Consider the following 17,263-nt stretch of genomic DNA (forward strand, 5'->3'; position numbering starts at 1 on the left):
TTTTTAAGTTCTTTCCCCAATTGTCTTCAGTCTCTCTTGTTTTTTGAACTGTGTTTTGAGTTCTTCCAAAGCCTGAGTCCAATTCACTAGAGTTTTTGGGTTTTTGCTTGGTCCTCCTCTGTTCCATTTGCTCCATCGTTCATTACCTGGGTAGAAGCTGTCAGTTGTAATTTGGTTTTTCTTTTCCTTTTTCTATTGTTTACTCATATTTTTTCCTTCTTTGCTCCCTGTCATTGGTTGTAATCATGCTCCTCTGATTATTTTCTGGATCTGTGGGCTATTCTGTCTTGAAGGGGCTTCTTCTCTGCTCTGCTGATTGACTAGATTAGGCTAATGGAGTATTAATGAGCCCTGAGGTCAGATCTTCCCCAACTGGCAGCAGAAACTGAAAGTGAAGGTGAAGGTGTGGAGGTTGAAGGGATCTGTGCTTCTCACCCTGTTATCAAGGTATTCATTCTGTGTTGGTTGCAGCCTTTACCCTGGGACCCCAGTCAGCTTGTTTCTTACTTTGGCTCTCAGCACAGTCTGTGGGGGAGGTGTGTTGGAGATTGAGCTTCCCTGCCCTCAGAAGGCTTCTTATCTGCCCTATGTATAGATTAAGCAGGGGCAGAGCTGATCTGAGGAGCTGGATGTGCCTCAAGGCCAAAACCTTGAGAAGTAGGGACCCAAGAGGGAGAGTGGTGACTGTGACCAGGCTGCCCTCCCCTCTTTGCCTCTCCTTCAGCTGCCTCCCTGCTGGCTGTTGTTAGAGCCCTGAGCCTGGAACAGCTGTGGCAGCAAGGCACTCCCTCTGAGCTGGAGCCCTTGCCCTGAGATTCCAGAGATTGCAGGAGACTAAGCCCAATAGGTTGGGGAGGGATCCTGGGACCTTCCTTCTTCCTTTCCCTTGAACCCTAGAATTCAGCCTTCTCTGTGAAACTTTTAAGTTGAATCAAACAGGAGGGTCCCCTGGATGTTAGATTTGGTTTTCTGTCCCCTCAAATCACTTTGTTTTTGGTTGTATAGAAGAGTTTTCACAGAGGACTTGACTTTTGCTGCTTCTAAGTTGCCATCTTGACTCTGTCCCTAGTTTCACTAATCTTTAACTGCAATTTATTTACTTGAATGGAAGATGTCCACAGGCTTCATCAGGGGATAAGAATAGCTGTCCTTCTACACTGTTTATATCATCCCTTTTCCTCAAAATCCTTTAGTATCAGCTCTCTATTTCCCAGTAAGTAAAGTGAAAATTTCTTAGCCTGACATTCTCTGCTTTAGTGCTCTCTGCTATCCCAGCCCTATGTCACACTTTCCCCCTTTCCTTTCATGCTAACCTTCAGCCCAACTGGACATCTTACTGCTATCTCTCTCTCTTTGTGTGTCTCTCTGTCTCTGTCTCTCTGTCTCTCTTTCTCTGTCTCTGTCTGTCTGTGTCTCTCCCTCTCCCTCTCCCTCTTTCTTTCTCTCTCTCTCCCTCTCCCCCTCTCTTTCTTGTCTCTATCTCTGTCTCTCTTTCTTTTTCTTTGTTTTTCCTTTCTCTCTCCCTCCTCTCTTTCTGTCTCTCTGTCTCTACATCTATCTATCTATCTATCTATCTATCTATCTATCTATCTATCTATCTATCTATCTATGTATCTATCAGTCTGTCTGTCTATCTGTCTGTCTGTCTGTCTATCATGGCTCAAGCTTTCCCATTTCATTACTTTTGCTTAGTTTCTTTCCAAGGGCAAGAATTCTTCACTTATTCTTTTTTCCCACCTTTTGGATTCCTTCCCATCCCTTAAATTCAAACCTCTTCCATGAAGCCTTCCTTGATCCTGCTTGTCAGTAATGGCCTCTTTTCATATCTCACATAGCACTTAATGCACTTCTCATGTCACAGTGTATATTCTCACTAATTGTGTTGACCTCTAACTGTATTGCCTGCAATTGCTTCTAAACCTAAACTCTTGTGTTTCTAAGGAGAGAGAAGAAATAGAACAGTATTTGTTCTAATTACTGTTCCTTCTTCAACTGGACTAGTTTTGGCCTGCTATGCAAAAATGAAGTTGAGGATTTTCAAGAGATACTAAATGTAAAACTTGATAAGAGACTTTATTTCTTCTCTGGTAGACTCTGTTTTCTATCTGTCCATATTGTTTAGGAAAAGACATTGTGTAGGGGTTTAAAAAAGCAACCCAAACCTCCTAAGAAGTTTTCTTTTAAAACAGCTCTTTCTGAATATATCTACATCTGTGGGATTTTCCCTCTGTTGTTTAAAGTCAAGGATTAGGTCATTCTAGGTTCTACTTCACCCAGGTAATTGAGCTATTTTGGGGGCAAAGTGGAAGGGGTGAAAGGGAAGGAAGGACATGAATTTCATTAGTGGAAAATCCCTCCACTTTATGTAGACCATATGTCAACATCCAACCAAATTGGACTCCTTGTTGTTTCTTGAATATCTTGTGCTTTTCCATTTCCTTGCCTCTGCTAATATCTTATATTTGTTAATTTGAAATTTAATTACATAGAATTTATATACATAAAGTATTTATTATTTATATATTTAATAAACAATGTTAAATTTCTGGATATTTATATATTGTGAATTTTAGATTTACTCCACCCTGCTTAGTTTAACAAAACAGGAATGTATACACCCCTACTTAAGGATTAAATTTTGAGAAGGATGGCCTGTGACAGACATGTGCTAGTGAATGACAATTCAGAAACAACTGACAGAACCCATGGGATGTCCTAAGTCAAGCTTAAGCTACCATTGGTACATGTGAGACACAGGAAGTGATGTAAAAACGGTCTATATATTTTGCGTTACTTCCTCTCTTGGTTCCTTTTTTTCGTGGCGAGGTGGCTCTGGCTCTTGTGGCAGAGAGGTGGCTGGTGGCAGTGTGCTGAACATCTTGGTATTTTAGTGTGGCTGCAGCCAGTTTTCTATTCACTAGGCCAATAGGGCCTCTTTGTTCCTCTTAGGTGGTAATGCTTTTAAGTACTCTTGTACCTGGGCACTAAAAGGCAACCATGGGATTTGTATTTTTAAGGATAAGTGAACACAAGGCACTTGGGACAGTTTCCAGATATCTCTTGGATGGAGACCATGGTGATATTTGGGTTCATCAGCCATTACTGATGGTGATTATTTCCATATGTCTTTCCTGAGACTGAAAATGGGAGTTGGGTGTCTAGTTTGTTCTGCACGTAAATAGTCCTGAAACTGACATTTGTAGTCATGAAAAATATTTTGCTATGAAATTAAATTCAGCCCCCTGAGAGAACAAATGTATTAGTAATAAGCCTTCCCAGACTCAATGGGTCAGAGGCCTGAGATGTCACCACTTATGAAAAGGAAAAAGAAGGCTCGTGCATTCTATCTCCTTTCAAACATCAGAGGTCCTTATGTCACCCAGGTCCTAGTTTAGGACCTTCGATGTAATATTTGCTAGTTGTATTGTGTTCCCCTCTGCTCACATCACAGATGGAATATTGCCCTCAGTTGTAGGCATCATACTTTAGGAGGCTACTGATGAGAGGCAGCCTAACATAGTAGTTAGAGACCTGGCCTTGGTGAGAGAGATCCTAATTAAAGATCTCATTTCAGACTTTTATTTCCTGTAAGATCCTTAATCTGGCAATTTGTTAGGATCATATATCCTAGAGAAGATATTGGTGTGCTTTGCCAGATGGAATTCCATATTGGCAATATCCAACATGGATAAAATAATACGTCTTTAAAAAAAATGAGCTAGAGCACTCAAGGACCCAAGAATGGAAACCAGGATGGTGAAGGGCCTTGAGACCATCCCATGGGAGGATAAATATAAGGAGCTGAATATGTTAAGGCTGAAGAAGAAAAGAGTTAAGGGCATATGATGGCTATTGTCAAGTGTTTGAGAAATTGATTGGTGGAAGAGAAATTAGAATTGTTTAGCTTGGCCCCAGAGGCTAGAATTAGGAGTGACAGGTAAGAGCTTTTAAAAAGGCAGATTTCAAGACAACATAAGGAAAAAAAAATTCTTACCATTAGAATTGTCCCAAAGTGAAATAGGTGCCTTGGGTGGTGCTGGATTCTCCCTTGTTGGAGGTCCCCTAGCAAAGGTTGTGTGACTATTTATTAGACACGTTATAAGAGGAATTTTTTGGATTAATTGCCATTTGGGTTCTTTCTGATTTTGAAAGTGTGTGTGTGCTTACATGAGTAAACAGTTTTCTTTTACTATTACCACAGAGAAATGAATACTAATGAAATCAACATTTGTGAAAATTAGTCTGGTTATCTTCATGTGGAAGAGGGATTCTATTTTTTCACTTGGCTCCAGCAGGGAGAACTGAGAACACTGGGTGGAAAGTATAAGAGAAGAGTTTACATTTGATATCCAGAAAGAAAACCAGTTGGAGCTTTCCATGAATGGAATGGGTTGATTCAGGAGATAGGCCAGATGCCTGCTTGGATTGCTTTGTAGGGATGTGGTAGATTTGATGGCTTTTTAAGTCCCTTCAGCTGTGAAATTATCTTATTCCAATCAATATTCGCTCAAGTGAATTGAATATGTCTAGACAATGACTACTCAAACCCACTCTTGAGTTTGAACTCACACTAGGACTTGAGCCAAATGGGAAGGGAAACATCTTTGATTTGAAATACTGAATCACTGTCCTGACTACCTGGGATATTTAATACCCTCAAATGTCATCAGGCAGAAGAGGATCAGGAGCTGATAATTAATATTTTAGTTTTGACAGAATTCCATTTCATAGCTGTGATATCTACCAGACCTTTTAGATGAGGTAGTTTGTTATGGTTGAGTGTGCATGTATGTGCAGGTACCCACATATACACAAACCTCACTGAACTGGAAGCAGTAAGTCTCAGCTTCACATAATTTTGTGTGACCTTGGGCACAGCAGGCTTTCTATATACCAAATATCAAGGATACACATTCAGTAAATAAAACTGGATTTGGCACAACAGAGAACAATCCTTAGGAGTAAGAAGATTATATTCTTTTTTTAAAAACCCTTACCTTCTGTCTTAGAATCAATATATTGGTTTCAATGTAGGAGAGGGGTAAGGGCTAAGCAATGGAAGTTGAATGACTTGCCCAAGATCATGTAAATTGGAAGTATCTGAGGCCAGGACCTCCCATCTCTAAACCTGGAGGAGTTCCTATTCTAATGGAAGGAGACTAGAAAGGAAAGGAATATATATTTATTAAATACCTACTATGTTCCAGGCACTGTAGTAGGCCTGTTATAATATTATCTCATTTGATCCTCTTGGAGAGATTAGAGTGGAATCAAGAGAGAAGTGAAAGAGAAAACCTGGCTAACTTGGACTCTTTTTCTTAAAAAAAATGGAGGCTCCGGGAGGGATCAACCAGTCAGGAAAGGACTGCATTGATCTTCCAGGGTGAGAAGGCTCTTAAATCATGGTGGAGAAAGGTGTCTAGACAGTCAAGAACAGAGTCCACAGATGATGAGGGTCATTGGAGTAATCTAGGAAAGAAGTGATGAGCATTTGAACCAAGGTAGTAGCTATATAAGTTGAGAGGTCATATTTAGGAGAATGTAGAGGTAGAAATGGCAAGATTTGGCAAATGAGTCAGGAGTCATCTCTTTGGATTTGGCACAACAGAGAATACTCATTTCCCTGTATGGTCTTTGGTTTAAAATTACTTGGATCCTGCATGATTCAGACCCTACCCAAGACCTAGATTGCTTCCTCTTGACCCCATTCACTAGCATGTATGAGCTCACCAAGGGGGATACAACAATGGGAAACAAGCTTTGAATAGAGAACAAAAGTATAATGATTATTTGTAATGAAAATTAAGTTGGGGATTGTTGGGTGTTCATAACACTAACAGTTAATTCTACTAATTCAGAGCTTATGGTAGAAGAGAATGATGAATTTACAGCTGAGTATCCAAGCTCAAATTCTGGTTCTGCCATTTACTAATTTAATTTACATCCAGCAAGTTATTTTTACCTTTTTTGTTTTCTTCTTTTAAGTAGTGGAATGAGACTAAGTAACCTCTGAGGTACCTTCCAGCTCTAAGGCTCTGGCCCTATGGTTGTAAGTTCATTTTGTCAACTGGTTGCAGGATGGGTTAGATGGGAAAAGGCTGGACGTTGTATGTCAAGTTAGGAAGGAGTGTCTTGCAACAGTCTAGACAGATGATGAACTTGACTGATGAAGTGGGATGGCTCTTCTGTGAGCAGAGAGAAAGCGAGGAAGACGTGAAAGATGGCATGAAAGTCAGATCACTAAGACCTGGAAGCCGATTTCATTTGTTGGAGTGGGGAAGCAGAGGGCAGCATGAAGCCAATGGAAGAGTCAAGGATGATTCTAATTGTGATCTAGTGTAGGTCATTGGCCTTTTATGCCTCTTAGGATCATCAAAAGATCATAGAGCTAGAGCTCTAGAGGACCTTAGGATTCATCTAGTCTAATCACCTCATCTTACAGATGAGGAAACTGAGGCCCAGAGGGGCTAAATGATTTTCCCAAGGCCACAGAAGGAGCCATCTTCCCAGGTAGGATTCAAACCAAGGTCTGACTAGATTGTATCTTTTGAATGTTTTTTTTCTGATTCCATATCTTTGTGTAGAAAATCTGTCTAAAGCCCTGGAAACTTTTCTTTACGTCTGACTATTTCAGTGACATCAGTGCAATACTCAGGATGGTCATCTAATGCTAGACTGAATCAAAAGATATCTCATTAGACAGAGGCTACTAAAATCTATTCCTGTCTCTGAGCTAACAAAATGGCCCAGCGGCATAGGAAATGACTTGGGAAGTAAAAAATTTCACTCCTTCTAAAATCACTCCAATGTTTCAATGAAGCACATTACTGCAGGAATCAACCCAGGGTGATGGTGGGCCCAGATCCCATAAACAAATCAGTTGCAAAATTGTTTTTATGCTGCCCCAATAAATGATTAAATACTTACATCAATGCTATAATCTTAAGGCATAAAATATTTCTTTTCATAACATCTGCTAACCCCATCTGCATTCTTCTCACACTGTTAATATTTAGCTGTAGTAAGAAAAATAACTAATTTCCTGCTGAAATAAAGTTCTGAGCTAGTTCACAGTATACTCATTATGTGTTCTTTGGGTCTTTGGGGGTAAATTCCATTTAGCTGGTAAAAAAAATCTTTTAAAAATTATTAGGTCAAAGACTTTCTGTACCAGGTCATAGTAAGCTTTAAAATGAGCCACATTTTGTTTTACAGTTTTTATTTAAAATGAGATGACATAGTTAAACAGCTTTGCCAACATGAAATACTATGTAAGTACTTTTACTACTACTTACATTTTAGCGTTACTACTACTGCTCTTAGTATTACTTATTACTACTTATTTATTAGCATTACTACTATTACTACTTAGAGTACTTACAAATTAGTTTTACTACAACTTAGTTATTAGTATTATTTATTACTACTCATTAGTATTACTACTTATATAGTACTTATAAAATATTGCTAATTAGTATTGCTACCAACTTATAGTATTATTTGTTACTACTTATTGTTGATATTACTTAGATAGTACTTACAAATTAGTATTACTACTACTTACTTATTGATATTACTACTTATAGTACTTACAAAATATTGTTAATTGGTATTTGTGAATCTTAAAACTACTCAGACTCTACTTTAGATGATTTGATTAAGCTATTCCCCATTTTTTAATTTTTTTTTTAATTTTAAACATTATTTTATTTGGTCATTTCCAAACATTATTCACTGGAAACAAAGATCATTTTCTTTTCCTCCCTGCACCCCCTCCCACCACCTTTCCCTCTCCCATAGCCGACGCACAATTCCACTGGTAATCACATGTGTTCTTGACTCGAACGAACCCATTTCCCTGTTGTTGGTATTTGCATTAGAGTGTTCATTTAGAGTCTCTCCTCAGTCATATCCCCTCCACCCCTGTAGTCAAGCAGTTGCTTTTCATCGGTGTTTTTACTCCCACAGTTTATCCTCTGCTTGTGGATAGTATTTTTTAGATCCCTGCAGATTGTTCAGGGACATTGCATTGCCACTAATGGAGAAGTCCATCACCTTCGATTGTACCACAATGTATCAGTCTCTGTGTACAATGTTTTCCTGGTTCTGCTCCTTTCGTTCTGCATCACTTCCTGGAGGTTGTTCCAGTCTCCATGGAATTCCTCTACTTTATTATTCCTTTTTGCACAATAGTATTCCATCACCAACATATACCACAATTTGTTCAGCCATTCCCCAATTGATGGGCATCCCCTCGTTTTCCAATTTTTGGCCACCACAAAGAGTGCAGCTATGAATTTTCTTGTACAAGTCTTTTTCCTTATTATCTCTTTGGGGTACAGACCCAGCAGTGCTATGGCTGGATCAAAGGGCAGACAGTCCCTTATCACCCTTTGGGCGTAGTTCCAAATTGCCCTCCAGAATGGCTGGATCAATTCACAACTCCACCAGCAATGAATTAGTGTCCCCACTTTGCCATATCCCCTCCAGCTTTCATTACTTTCCTTTGCTGTCATGTTAGCCAATCTGCTAGGTGTGAGGTGATACCTCAGATTTGTTTTGATTTGCATTTCTCTGATTATAAGAGATTTAGAACACTTCTTCATGTGCTTGTTAATAGTTTTGATTTCTTCATCTGAAAACTGCCTGTTCATGTCCCTTGCCCATTTATCAATTCGAGAATGGCTTGGTTTTTTGTACAATTGATTTAGTTCTTTGTAAATTTGAGTAATTAAACCTTTGTCAGAGGTTTTTATGAAGATTGTTTCCCAATTTGTTGCTACCCTTCTGATTTTGGTTACATTGGTTTTGTTTGTACAAAAACTTTTTAATTTGATATATTCCAGATTATTTATTTTGCATTTTGTAACTCTTTCTAATTTTTCTTGCTTGGTTTTGAAGTCTTTCCCTTCCCAAAGGTCTGACATGTATGCTATTCTGTGTTCGCCTAATTTTCTTATAGTTTCCTTCTTTATGTTCAAATCATTCACCCATTTTGAATTTATCTTGGTGTAGGGTGTGAGGTGTTGATCTAAACCTAATCTTTCCCACACTGTCCTCCAATTTTCCCAGCAGTTTTTATGAAATAATGGATTTTTGTCCCAAAAGCTGGGATCTTTGAGTTTGTCATATACTGTCTTGCTGAGGTCTCTTGCCTCCAGTCTATTCCACTGATCCTCCTTTCTGTCTCTTAGCCAGTACCAGATTGTTTTGGTGACCACTGCTTTATAATATAGTCTGAGATCTGGGACTGCAAGGCCCCCTTCCTTTTTTTTCCTTTTTTTTCATTATTTCCCTGGATATCCTTGATCTTTTGTTCTTCCAAATGAACTTTGTTATAGTTTTTTCTAAATCAGTAAAAAAATTTTTTGGAAGTTCCATGAGTATGGCACTAAATAGATAGATGAGTTTGGGCAGGATGGTCATTTTTATTATATTGGCTCATCCTACCCATAAGCAGTTAATGTTCTTCCAATTGTTCAAGTCTAGTTTTAGTTGTGTGGAAAGTGTTTTGTAGTTGTGTTCATATAGTTCCTGTGTTTGTCTCAGGAGATAGATTCCTAAGTATTTTATTTTGTCTAAGGTAATTTTGAATGGGATTTCTCTTTCTAGTTCTTGCTGCTGAGCTGTGTTGGAATTATATAGAAATGCTGATGACTTATGTAGGTTTATTTTGTATTCTGCAACTTTGCTAAAGTTGTTGATTATTTCGATTAGCTTTGTGGTTGAATCTCTAGGATTCTTTAAGTAGACCATGATGTCATCTGCAAAGAGCGATAATTTGGTCTCCTCCTTGCCTATTTTAATGCCTTCAATTTCTTTTTCTTCTCTAATTGCTACTGCTAGTGTTTCTAATACAATGTCAAATAATAGAGGTGATAATGGGCATCCTTGTTTCACTCCTGATCTTAATGGGAATGGATTTAGTTTATCCCCATTGCAGATGATATTACTTGATGGTTTTATATGAATACTGTTTATTATTTTTAGGAACGGCCCTTCTATTCCTATGCTTTCTAGTGTTTTTAGTAGGAATGGGTGTTGTATTTTATCAAAGGCTTTTTCTGCATCTATTGAGATAATCATGTGGTTCTTGTTGGTTTGCTTATTGATGTGGTCAATTATGTGGATAGTTTTCCTAATATTGAACCAGCCCTGCATCCCTGGTATAAATCCTACTTGATCATGGTGTATGACTTTTCTGATCACTTGCTGGAGTCTTTTTGGTAGTATCCTATTTAAGATTTTTGCATCTATATTCGCTATTCCCCATTTTTAACAATGGAGATACTTGATCAGGAATGTATTGGGAACTTTTAAAATTACTCCACCCTACTCAGACAGTGCCTTAGGGGAAGATAAAGTTACAAACTCCTGATTGAACAATGAAAGCCCCCAACTCACAACCTTAAGCTAGGTGGTCTATTTTTAGATCTAATACAAAAAGGTGCTAAGTACCTGTAAAGGTTAAATTAGTACCTAAAAAGGTCAAGTAACTTACAAAAGGCAAGCTTAACAAAGAGGTGTGAAGTACTCAGAAGATTTAATCTAACCAAAGAAGGTGAAAACCAAAGAAGGTGAAAAATAAGAATGGGCAGTCCTGGAAAAAAGCATCTACTGTGATTGGTGGACATGAAAACTTAGGGGAGGTGACATAAGATAAAATTTTCTTTAAAGGAAGGGGTAAAAAGTCGGTTGAAGCAATTCAGTTGAGATTGGAAGTCAGTTTGGAGCGGAGTTGGATTCTGAACTCAGTTCAGGAGATCCAGTGGAGGACTGGAGCTTGCTTGGAGATGATCTTGTGGTGAGTGATAAAGACTGACTCGCTTTCCCTTAGGCTCAGACCTAGGCTATTTTGGGTTAGGCCTTTTTCTACTGCTTGGTTCAGTGTGAGCCAGAGCAATTTAAGTTAATTCTCTCTCTCTCTCCTTCCCTTAATTCCTTATTTCTTTATTAATTAAAATCTCCATAAAATCCCAGCTAACTTGAGTATTTTCATATTTGGGAATTTTCCATGGCGACCACTTATTTTAGATTTTAAGTCAAAACACTAAAAATTATTCTTTACAGTTTTGGTCAAAACCTTTACAGTTTTGGCATTTATAGTTTTACCATTCACATATTACTACCACCTTATTAGTATTATTTGTTACTACTTACTAGTGATACTACTTAAAAATTAGTATTACTACTACTTACTTATTAGTATTATTTATTACTCATTTTTAGTATTGCTACTTCTATAATACAAATTATTTCTTACTTATTAGTATTACTACTAACTTATTAGTATTATTTGTTACTACTTATTAATGATACTACTTATATAGTACATACAAATTAATATTTGTACATTGTATTAGAAACACTAGCAGTAGCAATTAGAGAAGAAAAAGAAATTGAAGGCATTAAAATAGGCAAGGAGGAGACCAAATTATTGCTCTTTGCAGATGACATCATGGTCTACTTAAAGAATCCTAGAGATTCAACCACAAAGCTAATCGAAATAATCAACAACTTTAGCAAAGTTGCAGGATACAAAATAAACCTACATAAGTCATCAGCATTTCTATATAATTCCAACACAGCTCAGCAGCAAGAACTAGAAAGAGAAATCCCATTCAAAATTGTATTGGTATTATTTATGACTACTTATAATCCCAAGTACTAACACTTATACTAAGTATAATACTAAGTAGTGATAATACTAATAAGTAATCATTTCTAAGTACTATATAAATAGTAATACTAACATTATTACTCCTTAGTATTATTTATTGCTGCTTATTAATATTACTAGCACAGTACTTACAAATTAGTATTACTACTACTTACTTATTAGTATTATTGCTATTTATTAGCATTACTACTTACATAGTACATACAAATTATTTACTACTTATTAGTATTACTACTACTTCACATAGTAGTTACAAATTATTATTTACTACTTATTAGTATTTCTTATTACTACTTAGTAGTGTTACTACTACTTTTGTAGTACTTACACATTAGTATAGCTTCTACTAATATTGCTGCTAGTGGTATTATTATTACTATTGCTATCTTAGAGGAAACAGAAGAAATAGAGTTGGCATCTGACTTTCCACAAATATTCAGCAACATAGCTCAAAGGTACAGTATATGGTGCTTTAATGCTTGTGAATTGTTTGATTCACACACTATGCTATCACCCTGTTTTAGAGTAGAAGAAAATAAGGCTTAGCATAGGTCAATGAAAAGATAAATGCCTCAGTCCATGGCTAATAATGCATGAGGCAATAATCGTTTATTAACTTCCTTTTAAAAAATCAGTGAATGAATGGGATTGGGACAATCCGGGATACAGCCTGGGAAATTGTTGGAGTCTTGGGTGGGATGATCTGGCCATGCAAGAGAAGAAAAATGTGGATGTATGGATAGGTGTGTGTGTGTGTGTGTGTGTGTGTGTGTGTGTGTGTGTGTGTGAACCTTATCTCTGCAAGAAGCTGCTCTCAAATTTGGCAAACTCAGGGTCCTGATTGATTATTCACTTCTGATTCCTGAGTGGGCATTTCTCCTAAAAATTCTTTCTAGGGAGATTCTGGAAAGTGACTGGCAAGGTCCTAGATATGCAGGGGTGAGGCATGGGCATGCCTACCTTGGTTTGGAAGCTTCCAGAAAAGGACAGGGGGAAATGCTAGTATTATATATGTCTAGAACACAGGGAACAGGATATGGATTGTCAGAGAAGATCCACAAATCAGAGATTTTTTTCATCCCATAGGAAGGAGAAACTTTAACAATGAGAGCTCTCCAGAAAGAGTGGACTCCTTCCCTTTGCTAAAGGTCTTCAAGCAAAGCCTCAGTTTTGCTAAAGGTCTTCAAGCAAAGCCTTGATTTAATTGTTTAGGGAATGGGAGTCTTGGATCAGGTATAGGTTAGACTAGATGATGTCCATTGTTTTTTCCAATTGTCGACTGTGGGATCTATGACTGATCAAAGTTCAGCTTTCCAAGAAATACTGGAATCAAGACTTGAATCTTTGGCTATAACCTTTTCCATCAGCATTCTCTCAGCCATTCATACTCCAAGTGCTGCAGGTAAATAATACAATGACTGATGAAACAAATGTTTGCTCTCCCCAAAATATTGATTTATTAGCCAATTACATGCAAATTGCATAACACATCAGGATGAAAAATTAAGGACTTTCTGAGTTGGGGAGGAGGCAAATGATTACAGTTTCCTGAAATGAGAAAAGGAGGTATTTTACTGCTCCCAAATATATGTAAACAATCAAAGGAACCTGGAAACAATAATTAATTTATTAGTTTTCAGATAAGACAGATGGATACTTGAGATGTAAAATTATGAGAAAACCCCTTGCATCAAGTGTTGGATCTGACCAGGTCTCTGGTCAGCACAACCTAAGTCTTAGTTAAGGGTCTCTAAGCAGCAAGTTGAGGTGGTCTGGCTTCCCAGCCATGTAGGTCTATGTTTGAACAATGCAATGAAGTTTTCTCACAATTCCCATCATTGAATACAGTTTTATCACAAGGGAGAAATTGTTCTAGTCCCATAATTGAATAGAAAGGCAACTTAGCTAGCTCTAGAATTGAGGCACAAGATGGCATCAGTATGGATCACTCAATTCCCTCTGCCACTTGCTGTTTCTACCCTTCCATTCTCTCACAAGGCATTTCATGGAATCTTAGCAATGTGGGGGATCTGAGATACCCTCTAGTCTACCCTTATCTGAAGAAGTTTCCTCTCTACAATATTCCTGAAGATATTTAAAAAGCTTTCAGGCCTCCAACTAAATAACTTCAATGTCAGGAATTCACATATGCATGCATATACATATAATAAAAAATATGACACAACTCACTGGCCTGAGAAATCAAAAAGGTGATCAGGTTAAAATCATCCCAGGTGAAGGGTTCAAGACTGAATAATTGTCAATTCTCAGCATGCTGGTTTATTTCTTTCAGATTCATCACCCTCCAGTGATTTGACAATTGAATAAAAAGCATTAATGAAGTAGATTGTCATCACATTTATTAGCTGGTGGTGTAAGTGACAGCAAGCCTCATGCTATGCACACCAGAATGGGTGGATGGAATATATATCTGCCAGGATCCTAGAGCTTGGACAAAGCCAGCATCTTGAAATAAAAAATGAAACAAGAAAAACCCAACAAACCCACTGATGTGCAGTATACACACACAGACAGTTTACCTAATTTTGTAAGAATTTATCATGTAATTTCTAGGTGCCGGGCATTTTACTAGCTGCTGGGGATAAAGGGGGGAAAAGTGAAACAGACCCTACCCTCAAGAAGTTTACATTTACAAGGGAAAACAACATACATGCACAAATACATACAAAATACATGTAAATACAAAATAATTTTTAGAGAGAGAGATAAAAGTAGAAATAACTGGGGGGATGAACCAGGGGAGTCTTCCTGTAGAAAGTCACCTTTGAGTTGTGTTTTGATGAGAGGCTGGGATTCTATAAGTGAAGGGTAAAAGTGTGCCAGATATGAGTGGCATCTTGTACAGAAACACTGTAGTGGAGACAATCTCATGAACCACACAGGGGGATGGTGTTGTGCCCTGACACTCTCAGGTGACCAAACGTGCTCTAAACTTTTGCCAAATTAGGACACGGGGCTCACCTTATGAAGTTCATCCCCATTCATGCTCCACGGCATGGTCCCTTGCTACTACATAGGGGCAGATGATGGAATGTTTTATGTGAGGTACAGTAAATAGATGTGGGCTTAGGATGGATGAGGGGTTGTCATGTGTAATCATCTTGGAAAGACAAGATAGAACTAGATTGTGAATAATTTAAAATATCAAACATTGTATACAAGAAAAGAGTCAGGTATATTTTGAGTGATGGCTAACAGATTTAGGAAGTTAGATAAAGTGGAGGAGAGGATAAACTCTTCATGAAATTAGAAAAAAAAAACTTTGTCTAGGAGCAAGAATTTATGATTAGATCTGTACCAAGGAGCAAGAAGACATAGATGAGATGGAATGAAAACTCAAGAGCTTAAATGGACCTTAGAGATAATCTGATCCAACCACCTCATTGTACAGATGGAGAAACTAAGGTATAGAGATGTTAACTGACTGATGCAAGGCTACTCATGCAGTGATTATTAGGAGCAGAACCTGAACCCATATCCTTTGGCTCCAGATCCATTTGTCTCTAATATGCCTTGCATTGGGAAGAATGTGGATTCTGAAGTAGGATGATTGGGCAAAGGGGATATTGTATCCAATATACTCTGGAGAAATGCCCCAATTAAAAGCAACTTTGAACTAAATAGAGAACTTGGCTGTGCCTATAGAAAGAAAACTCGAACTTAAAGGGGATTGCTGCTCAAAACAAGGTCAAACAAAGAACCAGGGTCATTATGCAGGGAGGCAAGGTAGGAAGTAATCTAGAGGTCCAAAACACAGGCCACTTGTGAATGTGACTTTTAAAAGCTGCATTTTTTAATGTCAGAAAATTGCGAGGTCTATGGTACACAGGTAGTTTAGTTCATGATGTCACATCCCATGCACCATATTGAAGGTTCCCAGTGGACAGCAACAGAGAGCAATATAATTTTTGAAATTTTCTTAGGGCTTAGATTTGAACTATGACACTAGAATTAAAGACAGCCTTGAGAGAGCGTGTTGTAGAGAGAGAGTCGATTGATTATAATTCAATTGGAAAATCCTCTTAGATGATTGTTTGAAGATTTTGATAGCTGAAGATTTTGACTTGTTCCTTTGCATTTCCCATAAAGGAGAACAGCTTTTTGTATTCTGGGGCATTACTCCAGATTTTGTCCAGATTCCCACCACCCAAACTTCTTTTCTCTCATCTAGGGAGATACTATTTGCCACTGAAAGGGTTGAAGCGAAATTTGGGGCTTAATCTTTGCAGTCTGTGGTTGTTCAGTTGTTCAGATGAACTAAAGATGGCGTTCAGTACAGTTGAAACAAAAGCACTTTTCAAGAGCAAATCAGACAACTAGAACAGGCAGCCAGCCTCATTTTTGACAATTCAGACCTGGGTTCTAATCCAAGTAACATCAAATCCATTATGAGTTTGGAGGGAAGTCAAATCTGTGGAGTATTGAATCCAGGAAACCTAATCATCCGCAGAGTGTAACAGTTGCTGTAGCCCATAATATGTCATGTCATCTCTAACACTTTAGAAATTGTAGAGGTTTTATTCAGTCTTACCGCCCCCAGTTCCACTGCAGATTTAAAAAAAAATGCTATAAAAATGGAAGGATAGTGGCAGAGAACAGCATCTCCTTAAGACATAGGCTGATGGACCAAGAGCAAGATGAATAAAAGGTGCCAAGGTGGAATGGAAGAGGATGAAGTCATCACAACAGCCCAGTGAAAACTTTTGTGAACTTGATGGATTAAAAAAAATACAAGCCATTTTATAGTAACATACAGACTGGGTGTTGGAAGAATCCTTAGCAATCATCTAGTCTGAATGCTTCATTTTACCTCTGAAGAAACTAAGCACCAGAGAGAGGTCTTACAAGAGAGTGGGCAAATGACTTGCCCAAGGTCATTCAGGTGGCAGATCTGGGAATCAAACTTTGGTCTTCTGATTATAAGGCCAGTGCTATGTCTAATGAACCAAACTGCCTCTTGGGTATTTGAAAAAAAAAAGGAATAATCCCATAAATGAGTCACAAAGCCTAGTTCCTTTATGTTATGGGTCATATCTACAAGTCTACTATTCTGGGCTTGTCTACAGTTGGTATGGAGTGACTGGGGCTTTGTTTCAGGTATGCTAGCATTTGAGAGAGTCTGCTTCCTCCCCATCACTGCTCTCTCTTGGTTCTCCTCCTACCTGTCTGATGTCACTTTTGCCTTCCATTTGGATCATCATCCATGTTCCTTATCCTAGTGCTTCCTGCATGGGTTGCTCAGCTGAGTTCCCAATTTCTCCTCTTCTCTTTAGCTGGGTCTCTTTGCTGTTGCCAAGTCCTACTCCTTGTTTCCTCCTTCAAGTGTCTGCCTCTCTGTATCCATCTATGCCTATAGGGTGTCTCTGCTCCCTGCTGGATGCAATGTCTCCTAGAATTAGAAGCTCTACCTCAAAGAAACATGGTCAAGGGTCAGAGTTTGGGAGAAGGAGGAGATAAAACACCCCTTTTCTGTCCAGAGAGTGATTCCCTCTCAATGGTCTGCTTCCTTCTTTACTTCAAGGTATTGGCTTTAAATTCTCGCCTTCTAAACACCTGAAATTC

The 17,263-nt window shown here is 38.2% G+C and overlaps 1 long non-coding RNA gene across 1 annotated transcript in view; it reads left to right on the top strand.

Annotated features, from left to right (window-relative positions):
• The window catches only part of LOC103099035 (uncharacterized), a 113,408-nt gene that overhangs the window by 35,973 nt on the left and 60,172 nt on the right, over positions 1–17,263 (top strand). The gene's annotated exons all lie outside the window — the stretch shown is intronic.

This window comes from Monodelphis domestica, chromosome 6, assembly GCF_027887165.1.
Source record: "Monodelphis domestica isolate mMonDom1 chromosome 6, mMonDom1.pri, whole genome shotgun sequence".
NCBI lineage: Eukaryota > Metazoa > Chordata > Mammalia > Didelphimorphia > Didelphidae > Monodelphis > Monodelphis domestica.